The following is a 24,415-nucleotide window of genomic DNA, read 5'->3' as shown; positions in this document are numbered from 1 at the left end:
AAAATATGTTAAATTGCCTACATGCATGTTTGTTTACATTAAGGTAAGTCTTTAAAAACCCTAGAAAACAAAGTACCCCAGGAGGGACGCGAACCACCGACCCTACGATTACTAGACGCGTGTTCTTCCGACTTCGCCTCGAATGTGATGAAGAAAGCCTCGCTTGTAAAGGGACAAATCGTTGAAGTCTTTTTAATTTTGCCAGTCAGAATGCTTCTTTAACTGTGTATATCCGACGATAACCGTTTGGGATCAGGGGAAATACGTGCACTATGTAATTTTATAACAAAATGATGCATGTCTACTTACTTTAATTCATAGTTCTCTCTTATTAACTTTCTAACGATTTGCAACAGTTGCTATATAAATTCATACAATTATACGCGCTCATCTCAAGATTTTTCACTTCATGATGTAGAGGTAGTGGTCACTCTTGACTTCCGGAGCTCACTTTAAGAATAATTCGTCAGGAGAATATAATATATAATAATAACCACATGAACATGACTGCCGATAGTTCGTGTTGGTCCCTTCGCGATTCTCGTGAAGAATGGAAGGAGCGTGGACTGAAATGAAGTCCTCGCTGGTACGCGGTGGTAACTTCAACAACCCCAATTCTCGATATATGGTTCAACTCGACGAAACCCTGCCACCAGTGGCACACTAGCGGCAATCCTTCGATGCATCACTATACCCATGATCGGCATTTACATGCAAGTGGGCCACTAGGTGTTGCCGACGTTTTTGGCATGGGGTAGTGACAATCTGTTTTCTTCAATCGATTAAACTTCCCAAGAAATTACTCCATCTCCACTCTATCTCTACTAAACCAGAAGTGGGAGAAGTCAATCACTTCCTGTTTTAATACTGGTTACTATTGAATAGAAACGGTAATAAATAGCAAAAAGTGATTATTTTGCAGTCAATTAAGTGCCCAAGTGTATATTCCATGTGTACTTGAATCTCTTTACTAAAACTAGAAGTAATAGAAATCTACTACCAGTTTTGATTTCAATGTTATTAAGAAAATATACCATACAAACCAAACTCCTTCACGCGGTGTACATGTGATACTGTTACTTACTTATACAATAATACAATATATGTGAGACGAGGGCGCACCTACGTGGAAGCTCAACTGGCCCGGACCCATCCCCCAAACTTTGTAACTCGGAATTACTTTCTTAATAAAACGATAGGGTCTACTTGTTTAACAGAGAAATGATTAATGTAGACTAAACATTTGATCTAAAACTTCATTTATAATACTTTTCTTCTTATGAAAACAAACTAGTTTTGTCGTTTTTTCTTTTTATTAAAACATAGTAGATAGAACTAATCGTCCTTTAAGGCGGAGAATAACACTGGTTCAATATTATATAGATATGTTGTCTTGTGTTATTGGAACTCTCCCCTGAATTTTTGACCCCTCCCAACAAAAATTTCTTTGAGCGGATGCCTGATGCCCTGGACTCCTAGGCCTCCGTGGCATTACTTGTATTTCTTAATTTATATAGCACCCAAGATTGCAAACTTAGCATTTTATAAGCTCTTCGATGGCACAGGCGAAAGAATAATGTGACATTTCCCGTTTGTCGGCAAAAATAGAAACAAACAGCAGCTAGAATCTGCATTATCGTCAAATCAACATACAGATATATGTATCTGTCTAATATCTAACAAATTCTAGAATCGCTTTTTTCCTAAACTCTGTTGGGAAAGATATGTCAACTCTCACGTCAAACTTAGTAACCACTTATAATATCAAAGTGTAAACAAGATGTCTTGATACAGCAACATTACTCGTTGTGTTTGAAGCCTGTTCGTGTTCTTATCATATTCATTATATAAGTAGTTATTTTAACATCTTGCTAAAATGGAATCATGGGTCAAGACTGGTTCTTTACAAAAACAAAGTAATCCGCTGCAAGAAACAGAAGATTCTGAACTGGCTTTTGTTACCGTAGATTCAGCGTGCAAAGCTTATCGTAGGGTTAATGCATCGACTTACATTATACGTAAATATATGCATAACTAAAGGGGCCAAAGTAGCGAACAAGGAGATATTGACTCTCTGGATTTTCGATTTCGACGTGTGTTCAGTTCTTCGAAGTGCATATCAAGACATACTAATTCGCTTACTCACATGCCATAGTGCTTATTTATATTAAATGCTATATTACAATGCTAGAAAAATATATGTACTGTAGTTAATAAGGATACGTAAATAACTGTTATTTTATGTTATGTACCCGTATTATTAGCCCGCGTGCATTTTAAGTGTGTGTGTGTGTTGACAACTCCACTTGTGTAGGTCTTTTGTCTCTCCCTGGATAAAAAATTGTACGTTTCTGGGGCCAGAGTGTTAGACCTTCCCAGAACATTCTTTTCCATCCTAGAGTACCGTTGTACCACAGGCTTAAACTTAAATGTGTTTCATGATAATCTTTTCAATCTATTTCTTTCATATAAATTACTCACTCGATTCTCTAAAAATCATTTTGTTACACACCTATTAATATATATATATTTATTAGCAGTTTAATTTAAAAGGGATCTAATAACAATAATAATAATAATAATAATAATGCTAAAAAGTTAATTAAATTCATTTCTAATTTATTTATAATATTTAATGACTTCTGAAAAAGGGGCACAATAATATTTTCATGATGCATTGAAATTTAAGTATGGATTCGATTTCTATCGTTTCTAAACCAAACGAGTAGGCTAATTCATTTGACCATTTACTTTCAACGTCAAAGATGTACATCTACTGTTTAACCTAAGAATCTGAATCATATGTGCTCCTACCAAGAATCAAACCCTGTTATCTCATGGCGAAGAGCGTTTGTTACCCATGTATCTACAAGGATGCTCCAAAATATACGTAAAGTTCCGCACGTATAGCGGGATCCGGATTTACTGAACTCACGTGAGTGTTTCTTGCCTTAAATCTGACCTATACAGCATAACAAATGACTGTGTTCTTCTTATAGGTAATGTATAATTATCTATTTGAATAAGAAGAGTGACACACATACGCATTTGTCTTCGCATGGTTGCTTTCACAGTTACATTTAAGATGTAAATAAATTTAAAATATAGTTCAAAAATATTTAATCGTTTCCGATATTATTAAATTCCGAAATTGTGAAGGGCATTAAGAAAGTATTCTATCTCTTCTTTTAATGTATCGTTGTGTATGAGTGTCGTAGAGCAATGCTTCGAAAATCTACTGTGGAGTCCCTCTTGTCTTAAAAACTATATGTGTCAGTCTGTTTTTCTACAAGAAGTGAAACGAATTTCTCCTACCTTCACATGAAGTGTGAGTTAGCACAGAGCTTCTTGGCTCCATCCTATGTGTTCCTTCACACTTGCCGCAAGGACATCGAAAGCAGAAGTTTTCAGTCACGATAAAAGTGTCATTGTATTGTATGGGAGGGCAGGCCTTCAAATGACTGTTCTGTGATACAAGCGAACACTGTAACGAGTCAAGCCATATCACATAAACAGAGACGAACATCAGGCATCGTGACTTACGCTATGTTGCCAAATCTCTCATGGGCATTAAACAATATTACAGACTTTCTATAAAATTTTTGTTCCATTATTCCTCATTCTTATACAAGAATGAGCTCTTTCGTAGCTATATGATTAACGTATGCGTCTTCCTTGCGGGAGATCATGGTTCAATTCCCGGCGGGAGCTCATGAGGTTCAGATTCCTCATTATCTATAGATACACGTCACATATAGTATCGGTGCTGAAAGGGATGAGAAACCTTAATGAATCAACCAATAAATCATGTCTATGAGTAATTATTAAACTATTTTGGTTCATTTAATTGGGATAGCACGTGACGTTGTGAAACATTGTGAGTTTATTTTTTAGTCTTTGTAAACTAGTAATTATTTTTAAGGTCCTTCGAAGAGTGTATAAATTTGGGCACCAACAGTAATGACGACATACACTGGGAACCCAAATTTCCAGACTGTAAGAAAATGGTTGAAAATAGTTATTAGCTTGTTTAATTTGTAAATCGTACCTGGTTTACTTTCAATGATTTTATATTATTCATTGTTTTTAAGTTATACGCTAAAATTAAAAAAAAAATAATAATGGGAGTAAGCTTTTTTAACTATAGAAGTCAGATACAGTACATGTGATGTTCTAGGATGAACTCAAAAAGATGTGAAAAAATAATTGGACTGAGCTTATCGAAGAATCTTAACGATATAAGTTAGATACAGTATATATTATATTCTGGGATGAACTCAAAAATAGGATGTGAAAAAAATAATGGGCTGAGCTTATCAATGAAGTGAGACGAGCTAACGATAGAAGGCAGATACAGTGTATATTATATTCTGGGATGAACTCAAAAATAGGATGTGAAAAAATAATGGGCTGAGCTTATCAATGAAGTGAGACGAGCTAACGATAGAAGTCAGATACAGTATATATTATATTCTGGGATGAACTCAAAAATATGATGTAAAAAAATAATGGGCTGAGCTTATCAATGAAGTGAGACGAGCTAACGATAGAAGTCAGATACAGTATATATTATATCCTGGGATGAACTCAAAAATATGATGTGAAAAAATAATGGGCTGAGCTTATCAATGAAGTGAGACGAGCTAACGATAGAAGTCAGATACAGTATATATTATATTCTGGGATGAACTCAAAAATATGATGTGAAAAAAAATGGGCTGAGCTTATCAATGAAGTGAGACGAGCTAACGATAGAAATCAGATACAGTATATATTATATTCTGGGATGAACTCGAAAAGATTATGTGAAAAAGTAATGGAGCGTAGCTTATGGATGAATCTTAAGGTTGAAAGTCAAATACAGTATATATGATAGTGCGGGCTGAACTCAGAAGGACTATGTGACCAGGAGAAAACATCCGACGAATGATACGATGTCTATAGAATAAATTTTCAATATTCCGTTTACATAAACTAGAAGCCAATTCCATCATGTCTGATTCTACAGTTACAATATATATATATATCATCTCAGGAGAAAAAAATATGTGAATTTTCTGCTGATTATATATCAAATGCGTATATGTATTTACATGTATTTGTAGTTTGGCGGCGACTAGTTTTCGATACCTGGATAATATTATTAGTAATAACATGAAGTGTGAGCATGAAATAAAAGCAAAGGTAGGAATGGAAAAAGAAGCTTTTAGGAGGAAAAAAAATACTATTTTGTGGGGCCTTGAATAAAGAGTTGAGAAAAAGACTTATAAAATGCTTCGTGTGGAGTATTGTGCTGTATGGGTCGGAGACATGCACCTTACGCAAAAATGATGACAAACGACTGGGAGCTTTCGAAATGTGGGTGTGGAGAAGGTTGGAAAGAATTAACTAAATCGAGCGGAAAACGAATCAGAGGGTGTTAGAAATGGTGGAGGAGAAAAGAACAATTTTAGATATTATTCAAGAGAGGAAAATAAACTGGTTGGGACATTGGGTAAGTGTTAACTATATCGTGAGGGATGTGCTAGAGGGTATGGTGTCAGGAAAAAGAGAGAGAGGGCGAAGCAGACTACAATTAATGGATGATATCAAAGCAGAGAAATCGTTCGTGAAGACGAAGATGTTAGCAGAGGACCATGGAGCATGGAAGCTTCTCAGTCCTTCTCAATAATGGCAGAATATTTATGCTGATCATATAGTTTGGCGTTTGTAGCCTATATATTTTGAAATAATTAAGAGAGAATTGTAAAATAATCACAACAAATTATATTAATATTGTTGATTTAGTAATATGCAGTATATTCGTAACATTATTTCTTTTTCACATGTTAGAAATGATTTAGATGTTGGAAACACTGCTGTCAGTAGATATTGTATTTGGTAGCGGTTTAGAATGAGTGGGTGGTGAATATTTGTCCAGCAGCTGTGTCCATAGCTCAGTAAACCATTCACCGGTCGGGGTATCAGTCAAAATTTTCAATCAACCTTCAAATGGTTTTTGATCAATGCTCCCTCCCTTCCTCCCCCAAACCCCTCAACTAAAAGGGTGTTTATGCATCAAATATCCACCCTGCTACTAGAAAGAAGAGAAAGAGAATGAAATGAAAACAAAAGTAGAATACAGCGGCAAAAAATTAAATTCCCGCTATGTTTTATGCTAGCAATTAATCCCCTGCCTTAATAATCAATTCCAAAAAAATAGGTGTTCGTTGATGGAAACGGTTTCATATCACAAGGCTAGAGGCAGAGGGGAGAAATTGAGAGATGCGGGATTGGAATGCAACACTGCAAATGGAAAAATGAAAAAAGGGAGGGTGAGGTCGAGTTACGGAGAAAGAGAGAGAGAGAGAGAGAGAGAGAGAGAGAGAGAGAGAGAGAGAGAGAGAATGCAAGTGGTAATATTCGACACTATCAGCTTCGAAAATGAGTTTAAATCACATTGAAAATAACATTAACGACATCTGGTGTCCAAATGGGAAATCAAGTTTCAAATTGGGGTTAAACCATGTTGATAGGTTTTTTCGCATGTGATAGGTATAAGAGCAAAATCTTTGAGTATTGTAAATAGATACGGACGGATTATAATAATACTACTATAGTGTGATTAAAAGTGTGATTTATATCGTAAGGCGAAAAATGCTGTAAATATATTATTGCGCTTGTAGAAATAGTACAAACTTTGACAAAAATGTTTATAACTTCTAAAATTAGGCGATTTTATGTCTAGATTTTTAAACTATGCATAAGAATGGCTATGATTGTCTGTCTCTGTCTCAGGGGCGAATCCAGGGGGGGGGGCGATGGGAACGATTGTCCCTCAGAAAAGGAAACTTTGTTATTTTATATATAAATAAAACCCAATCCAGAGTTCGCAGCTCTTAAAAGTAGCTCTAAGTAGCAGTATTACAACCCACCGTCCCCCCCAGATGTCCGTTTTGGATGCGTCCCTCCTCTATCTCTTTGTCGATGTACTGTATATCAGATGAAAAACAGGGAAAAAGATATGAGAAATTTGCATTTGATATGATTTCAATTTCCCAAGAGTGCGGCCGCGGTGGCTCAATGGTATAGCGTTCACCTCTGGTGCATTGGGGTCCTTGGTTCATTCCAGCTCGCGCCAAGTGAGCTTTGTCGTGGTCAAACGCCGTGTGTGTGGGTTTTCTTGGGCTTCTCCCGTTAATTCCCACTTACTTCATTCCACCATTTCATTCATTTGTCCTTATTACTGTCTCTTGCAGCCTAGGCGACATAAGTATGGGACATAAAACTTTAAGATTTCCTTTCATTTTCATTTTGTTTCGTTCCCCAAGAATAAGTTGCTTTTACTCAAGCCTGTAAGTTGCAGAAAAACAAATCCGGTTTTAACGTTTACCACTGAATAGAAACGATCATAAATAGCAAGAAGCGGGTTTTCTGAAATGGATTCGGAGTACCTAAAATTGGTATCAACCTTTGTCCCTTTACTAAATTCGGAAGTTGTTGAAATACTACCACTTCTGGTCTCATAAGGAGAAGGCGGACTTCGGTAAGTGAACTTCGGGGCCATTTTTTACGAGTTGGTAGTGCACATTTAAAGAGTTAATATTACAAACTGGGAGAGCGCAATGGGCAAAAATAACGGAGAAAAACCGTATTAAAGTTTTCTACTCGATGCATATATCGTACGACGCGCCAACTTATCAAGTGACGACGTGGCGAGTTTGCCGTGAGCAGCGGTGTAGTGAACATCGCTGTGGTGTGCCTCAGATCTCAACGAGCTTCTTACGTTCGTTTGAAATTGTTTGAGTGTTTAGTTTGCTGTACTCAGTCGTGTGTTCTCCGTAATAGGAAATACAGTGTACCAGTGAAAAATAACAGTTCATACCAGTGACAAGCAGTTTATTGAATATAGTACCCAGTTTTGTTGTTTCTTGCCATGAATAACCTTCGGAAAAATACTGTGCGGCTTGCATTTGACAAGACGACACGAAATATCCGGCCTTCGGTTGCGCCCATCCAAACTTGGTTAATTAACGAGTTACAGTTATCGATACACGATCTTGAAGCTATTCAACTTCACAATGATGATTATAGCTTATATTTAAAATTTAAATCGCAAGAGAATGTTGACACATTTTTACGACGACACCCGGAATCACTGGATTTTCGACATGAAAATGGAACAATAAGTCAGATCATACTTTCAAATGCTAGTATACAGTACACTCGTGTACGCATTTTGGATCTCCCGATGGAAATTAGTAACGATGAACTTAGTGCCGTCCTTTGCCCTTTTGGAAAGATCATGTCCATAAATGAAGAAATGTGGTCGAATACCCTCCCTTTTCCCATTTACAATGGCAATCGTATTGTGCAAATGTGTTTAGGAAAACATATTCCCTCAAAAATTGTGGTACGAGGTTGTCGTGCTACTGTGATGTATCAAGGTCAACCATCCACGTTGCAAGTTCCTGCCCTCGCAAAACGAAAACTCAGATGCCTTCCGTTCCCGTAACTGGATTTAAGATGACCGAACTTTCTACTGGAAAAATGCCCACCACTCCGAACTTTTATCCATCTTTTAGTGCAAAAACCATGACTAATGAGCCTAATGCCCAAAATATGGAATTGGAAAACACTTCAGTTGCCGAGGATGTTAATCTCCATGCTGATAAGGACTTCCCCCTTCTTTCAAGTCATTCTGAACCACTTGCCACAACAGACCCAGAGGAACGGAAAGAAGATAGTGGTGTCACCTGTGAGCACCCTATACAACTACGAGAGCCACAACAAGCTGTGCATACTGTTTCTTCGTCTGAGTGCCCACAAAAACAAGAAGAGTCTGTTAGCTCTCCTTCCCCTTCCCCCTCCACTGTGGTAGTTCCTTCTCCCCCTTCAGTGGCTGTAGTGAGTGACCCAGTTTTCAAAAAAAGGAAAACAAAAAGGTTGCAAGACAATGTATCGAAAACAAGTGAGTTGTCTGTGTGGAATTCTCAGACTGTATCGCTGCCAGCGGCAGTGACACGTGATAACATAGCAATAGTCAATGAATAACACGTTGCTCCGTGTATACCTGTCGATTAACACCATGGCCTCACGCAACCGTCAAAGCAAGTGTTCCATGTAAAGAATTCCTTCCTCTTCAAGGGCAGGAATGTTACTTGTTTATACTTGAGAGGTAAGACGCTCCTATTGTCCTTCGATCCACAATACATCGCTATCGTTGGTGTTTACATTCTATGAACATAACCATAGTGTTTACTAATGTGTCGGGAAGTCCAAGGTTTTGCAGGGAAGTGTTTGCCCTGTATTGTTTATTTATTTTTTTTAATTGTTTATACATTGTTTATGCAAGCAATTCCTAAGTCCAATTCACGATCCTATATCTCGTTAAATATTCGAGGGATTTCTAGTGATAGTAATCGTAATCTATTACGTAGTTTTATCATGCAAACATCGGCTGACTTCATATTACTGCAAGAAGTAGCGTTTCAGAATTTTGACTTCTTGCCTATGTATCGAGCCTATGTGAACTTGGGCCCTCAGCACCGAGGTACTGCCATCTTGTGCAAAAGAGGTGTCGAGGTTAGGAATGTTGTGTATCTTCCATCTGGCAGGGGTATCGCCGTAACTTGTGATGGTCTTAATCTGATTAACATTTATGCCCCGAGTGGTTCAAATAATAGGAATGCCAGAGAACAGTTTTACAATGAAGACATTTTGCCCCTATTTCCCACTATTCCCACAAAAATAATATTGGCTGGGGACTTTAATGTTGTGAATCGTGGGATAGACACTACCTCGAAGTTCATTCCTTCCCCTGCTCTCCAAAAATTAATTTCCTCCCTTAAACTCAAGGACGCTTGGGTTCAACACCGACAGGATCTTCAGTTTACCTATAAGACTCAAAATATGTCTAGTCGCATTGATCGATGTCATACAACACCTGACTTAATCGCTTCTGTCACCGATATTCATTTACGGATTATACCATTCAGTGATCACGCAGCAATACTCTGGACATGCAAATACAACCTAGGTGTTTCGGTTACTTACGGAAAGACGGAGTGGAAATTAAACAATCAATTACTTAATCATGTTGAAACGAAATGCATCTTTCGTCTGAAATGGGAGTACTGGCTCCGACAACGTCATTACTATCCAACTTTAAATGAATGGTGGGTTAAATACGTTAAGCCGAAAATGCAGAGTTTTTTAAATGGCAAGGTGCTGAAGTACAAAGAGAAAAACGAGAAAGTCTCGTATATCTGTATCGAGCTCTCCAGGAGTTATGGTTCCTTCCCAGTTCACAGCAAAATATGATAGCAATTAACAAAACGAAGGCTTGGATCAAACAAATCCAGGCTACTTCGGTCAGAAAATATGCCCATAGCCTGCCTCCTGGTGGTTGTCTTCCCGATGAACATATTACCCTGTATCATTACATTGCTCAACATAAACGTCGGGTTGCTAAGGTTATTGACGTAATAAAGCATGATAATCGAACGATCACATCCCTCCCAGAGATACAGCAGGTATTTTTCGATCACTATAGGAACTTGTACGCCAAACATGACGCACCTCAAGATGGATACCAGCAATACCTGAATCTCCCCCTTCCCGTCCTGTCGGACAGGGAGCGACAGTGCTTAATGTCGCCCATCACAGAAGAGGAAATAAGTAGGACGCTGGCTCAGTGTAATCGTGATTCCAGTCCTGGGGCAGATGGATTATCGTATGCATTCTATCAAAAGTATTGGGATATAGTCGGGAAGGACATGCTTGCCCTCTATAATGAACTATTACGATCTCCGAACTTTCTACAAAATGAGGGTCACGTGATATTTCTTCCAAAATCTGCAGACGTCACAGATGAAACACACTATCGGCCTATAACTTTGTTAAATACCGACTTAAAATTGTTCACCAAACTTTTAGTGCAGCGCCTGCGCAATCTCTTTGCTGATAAAATTAGTCCGTTTCAAGCAGCGCTCAATAAAGAAAAGAATGTGTATTATGCACTTACGAAGATACGAGATGTAGTAGGATACTTTCTTTTTGCTAGGAAACCGGCCTGTCTTGTATCATTGGACTTTCAAAATGCCTTTGATCGCTTATCACATGATTATCTTTTTGCAGTGCTCAGTGCATATAAATTTCCGCTTAGCTTCCTTAACATCATACAGCAACTGTATAACACGGCGACAGCTCGACTACAGATAAATGGTTTTCTCAGTCAGTCCATTTCACTGAACAGCGGAGTTCGTCAAGGATGTCCAATGTCCATGTTTCTTTATGGGCTTGCTCTTGAACCTCTCTTATATAAGTTGGCTGCGTATATACAACCTCCGCTTCACGACCTGCAAAATCTCTCCGTCACGGCCTATGCTGATGATGTGAATCTTAGTTGCACGACATTACAACAGTTTCACTATATTATTGCCCAATTACGACAATTCAATGATATTAGTGGTGAACGTATCAATTTCTGTAAAACAAAAGTGTTGACATTTCATAACTGGAAAATGGATGGCATTCCAGAGCCCTTCTCAACTATTGAAGTGGTAGATCAAGTTAAAATATTGGGTGCTACATTTTCGAATAGTGACAGTATCCATTATGAAAGAATTTGGGATCCATTACTGAATACTGTGCGCGGGCTGTGTCTCCAACAAAAATTACGCAAATTAGACCTTATCCAACGTATTTGGTATGTAAATAGTTATTTGTGTGCAAAATTATGGTATTACGCTCACATATATCCGATATCGGACCTATATCTTCGAAAACTTCATTCTGTTATTGGTTGGTTTATTTGGGCAGGACTTTATTTTCGTGTCACACGTAATACCCTTATTCTACCTTGGAAACAAGGGGGCTTAGAGCTGATTTCGATACGTGAGAAATGTAAGGCGTTTTTCTTAACCAATAATTATAAGCAATATCAATTTCCTGACAGTATTACACATCAGTGGCTTTCGTGCTGGATGGTCTCATTTCCAGCACCCAACCCCCCTAATATGGAATCCCTCAACGACGCCCCTATGTATATTAAAGAATGCGTACAAGGTTGGTCGTATCTACCTCTCTTGGATCCCACCAATTATTTCAATGTCAAAATTCTGGGTCAGTACTTACTTGCACCTCTGTACAACGAAATGGTTCCGCACGTTCAGCAAAAGTTTCCCACAAAAAACTGGAAGATGATATGGCATAATGTGCACAATGTCACTCTGTCAACGCAGGTAAGGAGTACCTGGTATATGATTGTGAATGAGCTTGTTCCTACTAATGTTAAATTAAAACGTATTGGAGTACTACAAACGGATATATGTCAACAGTGTGCCCAACCTGATACGATTGAACACAGACTGCAATTCTGTGCTCAATCCCCGGATATCTGGAGAACGTTAACACGAATGTTAAGTGTCATATGTCGTTTACATGCGACTGTGTTTGAACCTCAGTATATACTGTTTCCAGAATATCGTTTCTTTACGATCACAAAACACAATACTGTCACCTGGCTAATTGGACAATCACTTTTCTATATCATGGATATGTATCCGTGTGGCAATATCTTTGATTACATTATTTTTCTGAAAAATGCTTGTAAAAGATTTTCTGTACAGTGCGAAAACAAATATTTTGCTCACTACTTACGAATCTTGTATAATGAATATATGCACTGAGATGTTATAAGTTCCTGTAGTGTAACCAAATGAAAATATATAAAAAAAAAAAAAAAAACGTGGCGGAATAAGAAAAGCCCTCCCTGCACTGGTCTAGTGGCTGGCACGTGCGCCTTTGGTGTACGGGGTCCCGGGTTCGATTCCTGGTGGGAGAGCCTTTGTGATTTTAATTGTCCTCGATGTTTCTGTGTTCGTATCCCTGTCGTTCCTAGGTAAAGCCAGTTAACCGCGTAAAGCACGTAAAGTAAGTCAAGTTGTAGTTAGGTCAAGTAAGTTACTGAGGCACGTTCCGTGGCTCAGTTAACTTAAAAAAAAAAAAGAATCAGCGACTCAAGTGCAAAGGGTCCCGGGTTCGATTCCCGTTAGAATCAAACTTTTTTCTTGTTCTTTTTTTTTTGCTTTAACCAATAAAGTAGGCATTTGTAATTATAAGTAAAATATTAATTCACCATATTTTTATAATGAATAAAACAATAGAAATTTTCAATCACTTGTAAATTCTTTTGATGTTCCATGTTAACTAGGAACAAAATTTAATTTCTTCCGTAAATATTATTGTTACTGCAGTCATTGTGTAAAAAAGGTTCTTCAAGTTTCGTTTTTACATCTGTTGACAGTGTGGGAATTACAAGGGGAATGAAGGGGAATCTGCTTTGGTTATAGCAACATCCAGTATTAGCAAAGGGGATTTTCCTCCTCAACTCCTTTGTAAATCGTACACTGTCAACAGATGTAGACACGAAGCGTCAAGAACATTTATTACACAACAACTGTCGTCAAGGGCGTCGATCATGGGGGTCCGGGGGGCCGTTTTCCCGAAGCTCATATGGGCCCCATGTATTTTTATGAATATGTGTTTTCATATGTATTTTTTATTGTTACGTGTATTGTTGTATGTGTTTTTTTTTTATAAATGGGCCCCCAAATTTACAGAGAAATCGGCGCCGTTGATTGTCGTAACCATAATACAACTCGTGATATCAGTATATTTACGGAATAGATTAAATTTTCTTGCTAGTTAACATGGAACATTGAAAGATTTTACAAGTGATTTTAAAACTTCTATTGTTTTACTCATTATAAACATATGGTGAATTAATATTTTATTTATAGTTACAAATGGTTACTTTATTAGTTGAAGCTAAAAACAAAACAAGGATTGACGAGAATAGAACCCGAGACCCTTTGCATATGAGTTACACACTTTACTCACTCTGCCACGCAGTCACTTGATAAATTTGCGCGTTGAACAGTATATATGACGAGTAGAAAACTTTTGAAGACGAGTTTTCTCCCTTATTTTTGCCCATTGAGCTCTCCCAGTTTGTATGTAATATTAACTCTTTAAATGTGTACTACCTCCTCGCAAAAAATGGCCCCGAAGTTCACTTACCAAAGTCTGCCTTCTCCTTGTCAGTATTTTAACTCCTATTCAGCAAACATGGTAAGCGATAGCGAGAAATGTTTTTTATTGTGGATTCAGTGCTCTAAAAATAGATTTCTTCATCCCTATTCCACTACTGAAACCGGAAATGGTTCCAGTTTTCATTCTATTCGTCTTACAAGTTAGAGCGAAAATGACAATAAGTAACGATATTTTGTTTTCTCGTATGGATTCAGCGTCTGAAGAACAGGTTCCATCTCCTACCTTGTGCATCTATTACTGAGTTGATATACCCACTACTTCCTGTTTCTATATTGAGACCTCATAGTTTGGAAGTGTAGTGTAGTATGTTAAACATAAGTTAACTTATTGAACCCAATTGGAATATCTTCAGGCTAATATATTTATCGAAATACATTACACCTTTGTTGAAAATAATAGAAGTTTAACTTACATTTTACACACAAGGATTGAAGTTGGTTTAAGTGATATTAATACTTGAAATACTAGTATCTAATCGTTGTTTCATTCTTATGTGACAGATAATTGATAGTGCGGTTCTTCTAATGAAGCACCTACTTAAAATACTTATTATTTAGCAGAAATATATTGTATTTTATTTACCACTGTTCATATCACACATTTCATATATAAAGTCGTAGCTGATTGCCGTTAGAAAAAGTCACACTATCAGAAAGGAAGCAGATGAATAACCCATTATACGCTAGTAGGCCTTATTAATTACCAGCATCGATTACCCGCTTCGCTGGGTTAAATTAAGAAAAAGTAGTAAGATGTTTCGTTAGTCAGTCTCTTTTTACTATTACTAAAGCGCTTCTTGATATTGGTCCATTTTCGATTATTTTTATATATATCGCGTTGTATACCCCTGTCCTCCCCATGTTGCGGGCCACGACATCGGAAGTGTCATTGTTCATCCTAGCGACCCTGAAAAGTATGAATTCAACACTGATATTGGTAATTTTGATTATATATATATATATACCTCCCCTTTCACAATTTTTGCGGGGCTCAATTTGAACTTAAATGGCATCAGAAGTGGCACTGTTCATCTCAGCGACCATAAAAACTATGGATTCGACACTAATATCGGTCATTTTCGATCATTTGTATATGCCTTTCCCCTTCTTTAAGTTACATTGTCAAAGGGATATGACAAAAATTATCTCATGTTCGAACTTAATCTAGGTTGAAAATTTGATCGAGATTGGTCAAGTGGTTCAAGAGATATTAAGTTTTATTTATTTATATATATCTCCCCCTCCTACATCCACCCCCAAGTTATATCGTCAAAGTGAATAGATAAATGCCATCCCAGGCCCGAACCTCATCTATGTTGAAAATTTGATTGATATCGGTCAGGTGGTTTAAGAGTGAAGTCACATAGACAGTCACTTTCATTTTTATTTTTTTTTTTACATATATCTCCGCCTCCCCCTCCCCGAATTTGCACAGTCAAAGTTAAATGATAAAAATTATCCCAAGCCTGAACGTCATCTATGCTGAGAATTTGATCGGGGTCAGTTGGGTGGTTCAGGAGTTAAGTTTTATTTATTTTTTATATATTTGTCCCCTCCCCTCCCCTCTTCTAAGGTCTACCGTCAAAGTGATATGATAAAAACCACCCCAGGTCCGAACTTCATCCATATTGAAAATTTGATAAAGATCGGTCGGGTGGTTTAAACTTGATGAAGTCAGAAAAACAGTCACTTTAATTTTTACTTTTTTGACATATATATCTCACCCCTCCTCCTCCCCTTCGTTGCATTGTAAAAGTGAAACGAAGTAAACGTCCCCACGCCCGAACCTTATCTATGTTGAAATTTTGATCGAGATCGGTCGGGTGGTTCAAGAGTTATTAAGTTTAATTTATTTTCATATATTTCCCCTCCCCTTCCACTAAGATCTACTGTCAAAATGAAATGATAAAAAGAACTTCCCAGGTTTGAACTTCATATATGTTGACAATTTTTTTGAGATCGATCGGGTGGTTCAAAAGTAATTAATTCAGGAACATAGTCAATTTTAGTTTTATATTGATTGATTTTTGTATATCTCCCCCAACTCCCCTTCCCTACGTTGCTCCGTCAAAATGAAATGATAAAAATCATCCCAGTCCCGAAACTCATCTACGTTGAAAATTTGATCAAGACCGGTCGAGTGGTTCAAGAGTTATTAAGTTTTATTTATTTTTTCTATGTCCCTCTTCTCCGCCTCTCCTAAGTTATACCGTCAACGTAAATAACTAAAAACACTCCCAGGTCAGAGCCGCATCTACGTTGAAAATTTGATCGAGATCGGTCGGGCGGTTCAAGAGATTAAGAGTCACAAACATAGTCACTTTCAATTTTATAAAATAGATTAAAGAACTTTATTTCTCTACTGAAACCGAAAGGGTAGAAATTTGTTTACTGGTTTTAATATTAACTGAGAAAATATCATATTTCACAAACCAAATTTCTTCACGTGGCCTACACGTGAAGCTGCTACATGTTCTCTTATAGACAAATAATATTATAGAATTTTACATATCTTGAGAATGGGAATATTGTGTTAGACGTGATACAGAGTGACATTCCATGACAACAAAAACTTCTGCTCTAGTATGATATAAACCCAGTAGCACACGAACACATAGTCTATAAAAAGTTCTGTAGCTATTAAACAACTGGAAACCTCTTGCGTAAAATTTCGTTTAATTTACGTCGTGCTCTATGTATGTTTAGCGATGATGGACCACACAATTGACATCAAGTATGAGTGTTTGTGTCCATTTACCTAATAATAATGATCAGTAAATTGTAATAATAATAATAATCACAAAGCCTTTCTGGTGAAATCGAATTTCAATGGCGTCTGTAATGAACATCAACGTTTAGAAAAGCAATCAAAATAGCCCCATTGTACGCTCTCCATTGAGCAGAAAATACCATAAGTACTTGTTTATTGTTTATCTATAATTGGTTGATTTGTGTTCATGTGTGTGTGTGTGTGTGTGTGTGTTTTGTGTGAGTGTGTGTGTCATCGCACTGCTTACTAATGCAATTATCTTGTTCTCATATGTTGTTATACATATACTTTTTTTTAAAAAAAATAGAGCTTGATGTTACAGAAAGCTGTATTCCTTACTGGTTATCTGGTATGTTTTTTTATCTATTACGTATTCTTAATAGAGAAACCAACAGCGTACTACAATCGAAAGGGAAAGTTTAAAGTGTTGTCCGGTTATAGTAATTGATTGAAATGTATGACAGGCATACGTAATACTACTTTATATTTGATTACATGTCGCGCTTTCTTAGATACGATACTACGTAAAATACCTTATATATCGTTATTTAATAGAAAGAGATGTGTCTCGATATATTAGAATATTATACGAGGTGCATCGAGAAAATAAGTTCCAATGGACTGTAAACTAAAAGAAAAACATCATTAGAAAACTATTGTATTACTATGAAGTTGTTGACACAGATCGTTTCAACATTTGCACCATCCTTCTTGAGCCATGTCTTGTAACGCAGCACCAACTTTTGTATACCTGCGTCAAAGAGTTATTTCACCAAGGACCTGAAAAAAAGATGTGATAACAGTCCGCAACTCAGCTGCGCTGTCTGTTGCATAACCGTGGGATATAAAACTCAAAGATTTCATTTCATTTTCAGCTGCGCTGTCGACATGTTGCCAGGCCTGAAATCGCTTTTGGTGATGGTTGTGGTCAAGGAAATCCCACGAGCAGTGGTCGGCCACAACAGAGTTCATCATGCACATTAACGCGGTCTGGTGTGAATTTTCTGCTCTATCTTCTGCCGATACCCTTACTCATGACATCTGGTCCAGTGGCGTATTTAGGATTTTGTTTCGTTGGGGGCTATGCACAACACGTGAATAAACAATTATTTTTTTCCTTTTGGGTGCCGACAAATTTTAATGAAGTTTTGCATATAACAAACTTATTTCGGGAGGCTTGAGCCTGATTGCCAACCCCCTAAATACGCCACTGATCTGGTCTATATACTTAATGTAACTGCTAGTGGATCTCTGGTGCTGACAGCTTCCCAGCGTGAAGAAATTTTTATTGGCGTATCTATTTCGCACTCGGCTGGAGCTTTCACGCGTTCAGCTATGTTTATCATACCACGGTTCTCTCACTATTAACTCCATACACATTCGCGCCAAGTTCGCAAAAGTGTCCTGCTTTGATCACTTGTGCCATCTTGGGACACTTTCGGAAGTTACTTCCTTTATGAATTTCGTACATATGCACCAGGATCCCGGATTTAGTCAAGGGCTTCATTAGGTACGGAAAAAAGTACTACACGTGCATATAGTCGTGTATTGACCCTACATATACAAAGACGATAAAGTGAAGTAAAACAAACTTACAAAATTAGAAGTAATCCCTGTCAACAGCAATAATCCATTTCAAACATTCAGATAAATGACGAATCCCATTCAACGAAACGTGCACAACAAAATTCGTTCGGTACGAAGATTACCTCAAAGAAGGTTTGCAACTGTCATCTCCCCACATTGTTGTATAATGAATGAAACAAATAGTTATCCGATAGTCCGGTCCGGACAATATGGAGTACACAATAGCATTTACCAGTCAAATTTGATAATAGTGTCCGGATGGCGTTAGCAACATATGGATTTGCATTGTTCTAGCGAAACTCTAAAAAACTCAAAAACCACCTTGAATCTTGAAAATCTTCGATTACTTACTTCCGAACAGTATTTTCTTTGTATAATAATTGAAAAGATGAAAAACTGATAACGTATGCATATAACCATGAGCGTTGGCTTTCACGGATTAACTCTCTCTCTCTTTCTCTCTCTCTCTCTTTCTCTCTCTCTCTCTTTCTCTCTTTCTCTCTCTCTCTTTCTCTCTCTATATTTATATTGAAATGTTTTTCGGTAGGGTCAATAAATAGCACGAGATAAGCCCTTCACCAATTTATTATAAAAATAAGTTTCGCTAAACAATTTACAAAGTTTTTCTGTAATATTAATAAAAGCCTTTCCAAGTCCAGTTATATCCTTAACACATGGCAGCCGCTTCGGATATTTAAGGTATAATTAGGTTTGTACGGGAATTTCTTCGCTCAGGGCAGCCTCCGAGGTTTGTTTCTTAAAGGAGTTTTCTTTGTCCGTAGCGACCTCGGGAGACTGTTTATGAGGAACCTCCTTTACCCATGGCGACCTCCAGAAATAAGGTTTCATTAAGAACTCCCTCGTCCAAAGTGACCTCAGGAGAAGATGTAGCTTAATTGATCTATCAAGAACTGATACTTTAGTAATCTTGCAGTCCATTTTTATAGGTGTCTGGTAGGAGGTTCGTCCATCTTCAGTTTCCTCCAGATCAGCTTCGTATCTTCATGTTTCCTCCTGCTATCGTCTGCTCGTAATTGTGTTGGTAAATAATATCACATGCTTACAGTTATGACATCTGTTCGTAGAAGCAACGTACACTAGAAGACGGGCATCATTACAATATATATGCAAACTCTGGTGTTGAGTTTCCCTTACTACCCGGATTACTTGAATGATTATTTCGAACATACAGAGTGGATATAATAACATCGTTTTCCGGGAAGTTAACCTTCGCTGAATTCGTGTCTAATTACTACCAGGAATTCGTCATTCGTCTAATTTGCAAAAACCCTTGATACCACTTATAGAAGGAAAGTTTTATTATCTTCATAGTGTAATCACCGAGTCTCATAATCTCATTATTAATTTATTATTTAAAACGAAATACATAGTTCATTTCTCTAACTTGGTGTTTCCAAACTAACAGTATTAGAATACTCTGAAAAAATTGGCAATGGATGAATAAGATTTTGTCAAAAATGATTACATGGATGGAAAAAAATGATTACATGCATATTTTTTTTTTAAAAAAAATAAAGGAAACTAAGAAAAAGGAGGCAAAATTATGTATTTCAGATTTTTCAATTTTTGTGGAGTTACGAATAATGAACTTTGTTTTCTTTAAAATGAACAAGACAGAGATATAAAACAAGTTACTCATGTAATTTGTTTCAAATATTAGAAGCATTCCTGCTAAAACTTAGACAGATGCAGGGGGTAGCGAAGAACTCTTCCCTCCTCCCGCACAGCGGCACTTGCACCAGTGCTGCAAACGCCCGATGAGATAGAAAACTGTGCATCTTTCACCTCTCCCCTGAGGAGTTCATGGAAAATTATTTGAAGAATGTTTTCCAACTGAACGAGCGATATTACACCTACAGTGGAAACAGGGTCAGCTTAAATTTAAATTTCCATCGTCAATCATTAAAATGGAAAAGAAGTGTGGTAGACCGTAGCGTACGCAGGAATTTATTTAGGAAAGGGTCCAAACTCAATGTGAGAGTATTTTATATTACAATTCTAAAATTGCCACTAAAATAAGGCTAAATTTACACAAAAGTCGAAATTTCGACAGGGGGGCGTACGTCCCTGGTGGTAGACACTACCTAGAACAATGTTACACTTAAATGTGTTTGCTCTCTGCACTCTATATTGGAGTTGTATTGGGTATTGTGCTGCAGGTAGGATTTAATAAACGTAATGGGTTTAATAGATAGTATGATTATAATCAGTAACACTTTCCTCTATGTGTGGCTTTGATAATATCTACATGCACATTCCGAAACATGATATTGATTTTGTAGAGAGATTAGATGTAATAATATCCATGTTTTATGTTTGATGCGTGTTGGATAATAAACTAATGGTTACTAATTATTTGATCGATTGATTAGAGTTTAACGTCTTTTTCAGCACCGAGGCTATATGAGATGTGAACCTACAGCTTTTACGTGGGATTCGAACTACATAAACTCCTACCGGAATCGAATCCAACCATGTAACCATATAGCAATGAGAGAGCATACTAAATTGCGATTAATAAGATAAAATACTCCAAACTTAAATCACATGTAAATTAAATTACTGATAATTTACGATGTTCGGGTTTTGTTTCAAACACAAAAGAAGTATAAACTTAAGAAATTAGGGTCATTTTTAATTCTTGTTCTAGTCATATATTTAGAGCTTAACGGTTATCAAAGAGCATTACTATTTGTACTAATATTATTAGGTGTTCTTTACATATTTTGAAGGGAACAGTAATTCTTTCAGGTCGGGCGTGGCATTATAAAAACACAGCTAGCTATTCTGTTGAGGAGGGTGTGGTATATAAAGATAACACCTGAATGGAGGGGGGATCAATCTTATAAACCTCATTTGTATTTAATTTGTCAAATAAGTTATTCAATATCTAGATGGCTTGTGTATGTGGGGTCCCTGGTTCGATCCCAGCTTACACCAAGTGGACTTTGTGGTGGACAAACACAGTGTGCGTGAGTTTCTCAGGGTTCTCCCGTTTCCTCCCACTTTATTCATTCCACCGTAGCATTCATTTCTCATAATCACCATTCCCTGAAAGATTTCATTTGAAAGATATAGATGGCTTTTAAGGTGTAATGTTTCTTGTGTCTCTGAAGAAAGATTGATAGCTGTTCCTAGAGAATCCTTTAGAGACAGCGTGAAACAGAAATACATGGATATATACCACGTATTCTTAAAGGTAAGTGTTGTATATAAACACAACACCTGGATGGAGGGCACGGATCCGGTTTAGATGACTTGCCCTACAATTGGTGATGAATATTGCCTGCACAGCGTTCAGCTGCGGTGAGGAATATTGCAATTACTGATTGCTCTTAAACTGAAAATTCCACGTTCCTGGGCAATATCAGAAACACGTCTTACTCATTCAGGCACTATAAGGCAACTGCTGCCACCTATACCCTGGCCGGTGAGCGATGATTTCTGATAGCTTTGCACAAGGCCACAGCGAATGAGCAGAAAACAGCAGGTTAACCAACCTTAGGCTCAGAACCTGTCGCATTTCTATGGCAACCACCGCAGATTGCTAAACTTTCACTCACCCGCTCCCATCCTCAACGAGGAAGCAGACGATTCTCATCTTGCGTGAGACGCATATGGCAATATCGCACTCCTCAGTTGTCCTTGCGAGTTGAGCTGTCAGAAATCATCGTTCGCCGGCCAGGGCATTGTAAACAAAGTCTGCACTGCTTAGAGACTAAAAATAAAGGATTCGGAAGCCACAGGAATAAAAATAAAAATAAAGGCTGCGGCAACAGTTCGAAGCCACAGGAATGAATTTCTGCCATAGATGCAAGGGGCGTTTAACGCGCCGCGCATTGTCCTGATGATTTTCTACATGTCACAAATTTTAGTTACTTCCGCCGAATTAGCGTCCTGACAATTCTGCCGAATTGTCAGGACTTATAAACGATTCATTTGAAACAATAGAGAATTGAAATTGTACACAAAGGCTACAAACGGATATAGCTACGCAGCTAATGTATACAAACATAAAAAAATTGCTTGCTTCCTAGTCAGGTCATGAACCTTACAATCCACCCTCGTATATATGGTTGATAGTAGGACATCTTAATATTTAGCATTAAGTTCTCTCAAGGTTAATAATTTTACAAAATTGTATTCATAGTCACTTTTATACGACCATATTTTGAGTTTTCCTAAGACATTTTGTTTCGAGTCATAATTAAATGTTACCGGCGGAATACCCGTATCTATAACTCTTCCCTTGACTGAAAGTTTGGGGAGAAAGGATCACTTTATCAGTCGGTATTTTTGCTTTTTTCTCCGCATCTGGTATGGATTATTTTGTTTTATATACAGGGTGTTTCAAAACAACACCGACAACGTTTGGGAGTGATTCCTGACAACAAGACAAGACAAAAAGTATAGACCAACCTGGGTGCACAAACGATTCCTTTCGGAGTTAAAATGAACTTTAAAGGCCCATAGCTCCAAAACTAAGGAACGTATCGTAGTCGGGTCAAGACTTCACTTACGACTTATGTGCTCTATCCAAATTTCCAATTTTCAGAATCCTGTGGTACTTCCGCAACAATTTTTATAGAGGTGGTTGATGAGTACTTCAAATTATATGTTGACCCGACTATTGTAGGTCCATAGTGTTGGAGCTATGGATATTTAAAGTTGATTCTTTCATGTTTTCGGCAGCTTGTAACTCCGAAAGGATGCATTTGTGCACCCAGGTTGGTGTATACTTTTTGTCTTATTTTGGTGTCAGGGATTATCTCCCAAACGTTGTTGATGTTGTTTTGAAACACCCGATATATATATATATATATATATATATATATATATATATATATATATATATATATATATATATATATATATATATATATATATTACGATTATACATACATTAATCACTTACTGACTTTTTAGAATGATATTTTAAGCTGGTTATTAGTCTAAAGAGGAAGAACAATGTAAACCACTAACGCAAAAGGAAGAGTAAACAATTTCTAGTTAACAAAGTTCGTAGAACCACAAATGAAAGCACTCCTCTTCAGAAAATCAATCCCTTCATTCTGGCTATAAATTACTGTGAAGTGCAGAATTTTCGGTTTACGATAAACGTGTGCGTGGGTACGTAAATAGGAAATTCGTGGTAATTACGTCAATAGGAAGTTTCATATGTAATGCTTCGCATTTGCAGTACTGCTGTTCCTCTACATTTTAAAATTAAAATCAGTTTCAATGAACAGTTTGAGTTATTAGCGGACGATAAACATAAACGTGAAAACAAATATACAATATGTAAACTAAAAGTACCGGTACATTTGAAATATTGAGTTATCTACATCTGTGAATATGATTTCCATGTACCTTTCTTTAGATCTGTCCAAAAATTCTCCTACGGGTAAAATATCAAATGGTGCAAGAAGAGAAGGAATTTGTCTCCTGGTTACAGTTCTGCTACAGTTAGCTGTAATATCGAAGTAAAGATAATTTTATCTGCATGGGATAATTGATAAATCTCAAAGTTAATCCTTTATCGTTTTAAATCTCGTATGTGTTTTTGGAATTTGAAACGATTTGTTAGTTGTCCAGAAATCAATATGCTGTATCTTCAGTACGCATTTCAAAGATATCTGGGGATTTTATTGGGTAATTGAGTAGATTCTTAAGAAAACTCTTAACTGAAGTTCTGTTTGAAACTAAATTTTTATAAATTATGTAATTTTACTTATTTTTATTATCCACATAATATGAATTGTCAGGACTTGTATTATATAAACCAGGGGGCACAGAGACTCTGAGATAGAGCTCTTACCTCCGGTGTGTGGGGTCTCTGATTCGATACCAGGGGAAGTAAGTTTGTGGTGAACATAATCGTGTCCGTGAGTTTTCTCGGGATACTTCCAATTTCCTCCCACATTCTCACTTCACCAAATTC

This window comes from Thermobia domestica, chromosome 3 (assembly GCF_964235325.1).
Source record: "Thermobia domestica chromosome 3, izTheDome1.hap1.1, whole genome shotgun sequence".
Taxonomy (NCBI): Eukaryota; Metazoa; Arthropoda; class Insecta; order Zygentoma; family Lepismatidae; genus Thermobia; species Thermobia domestica.
Note: the sequence above shows the minus strand (reverse complement) of the source record.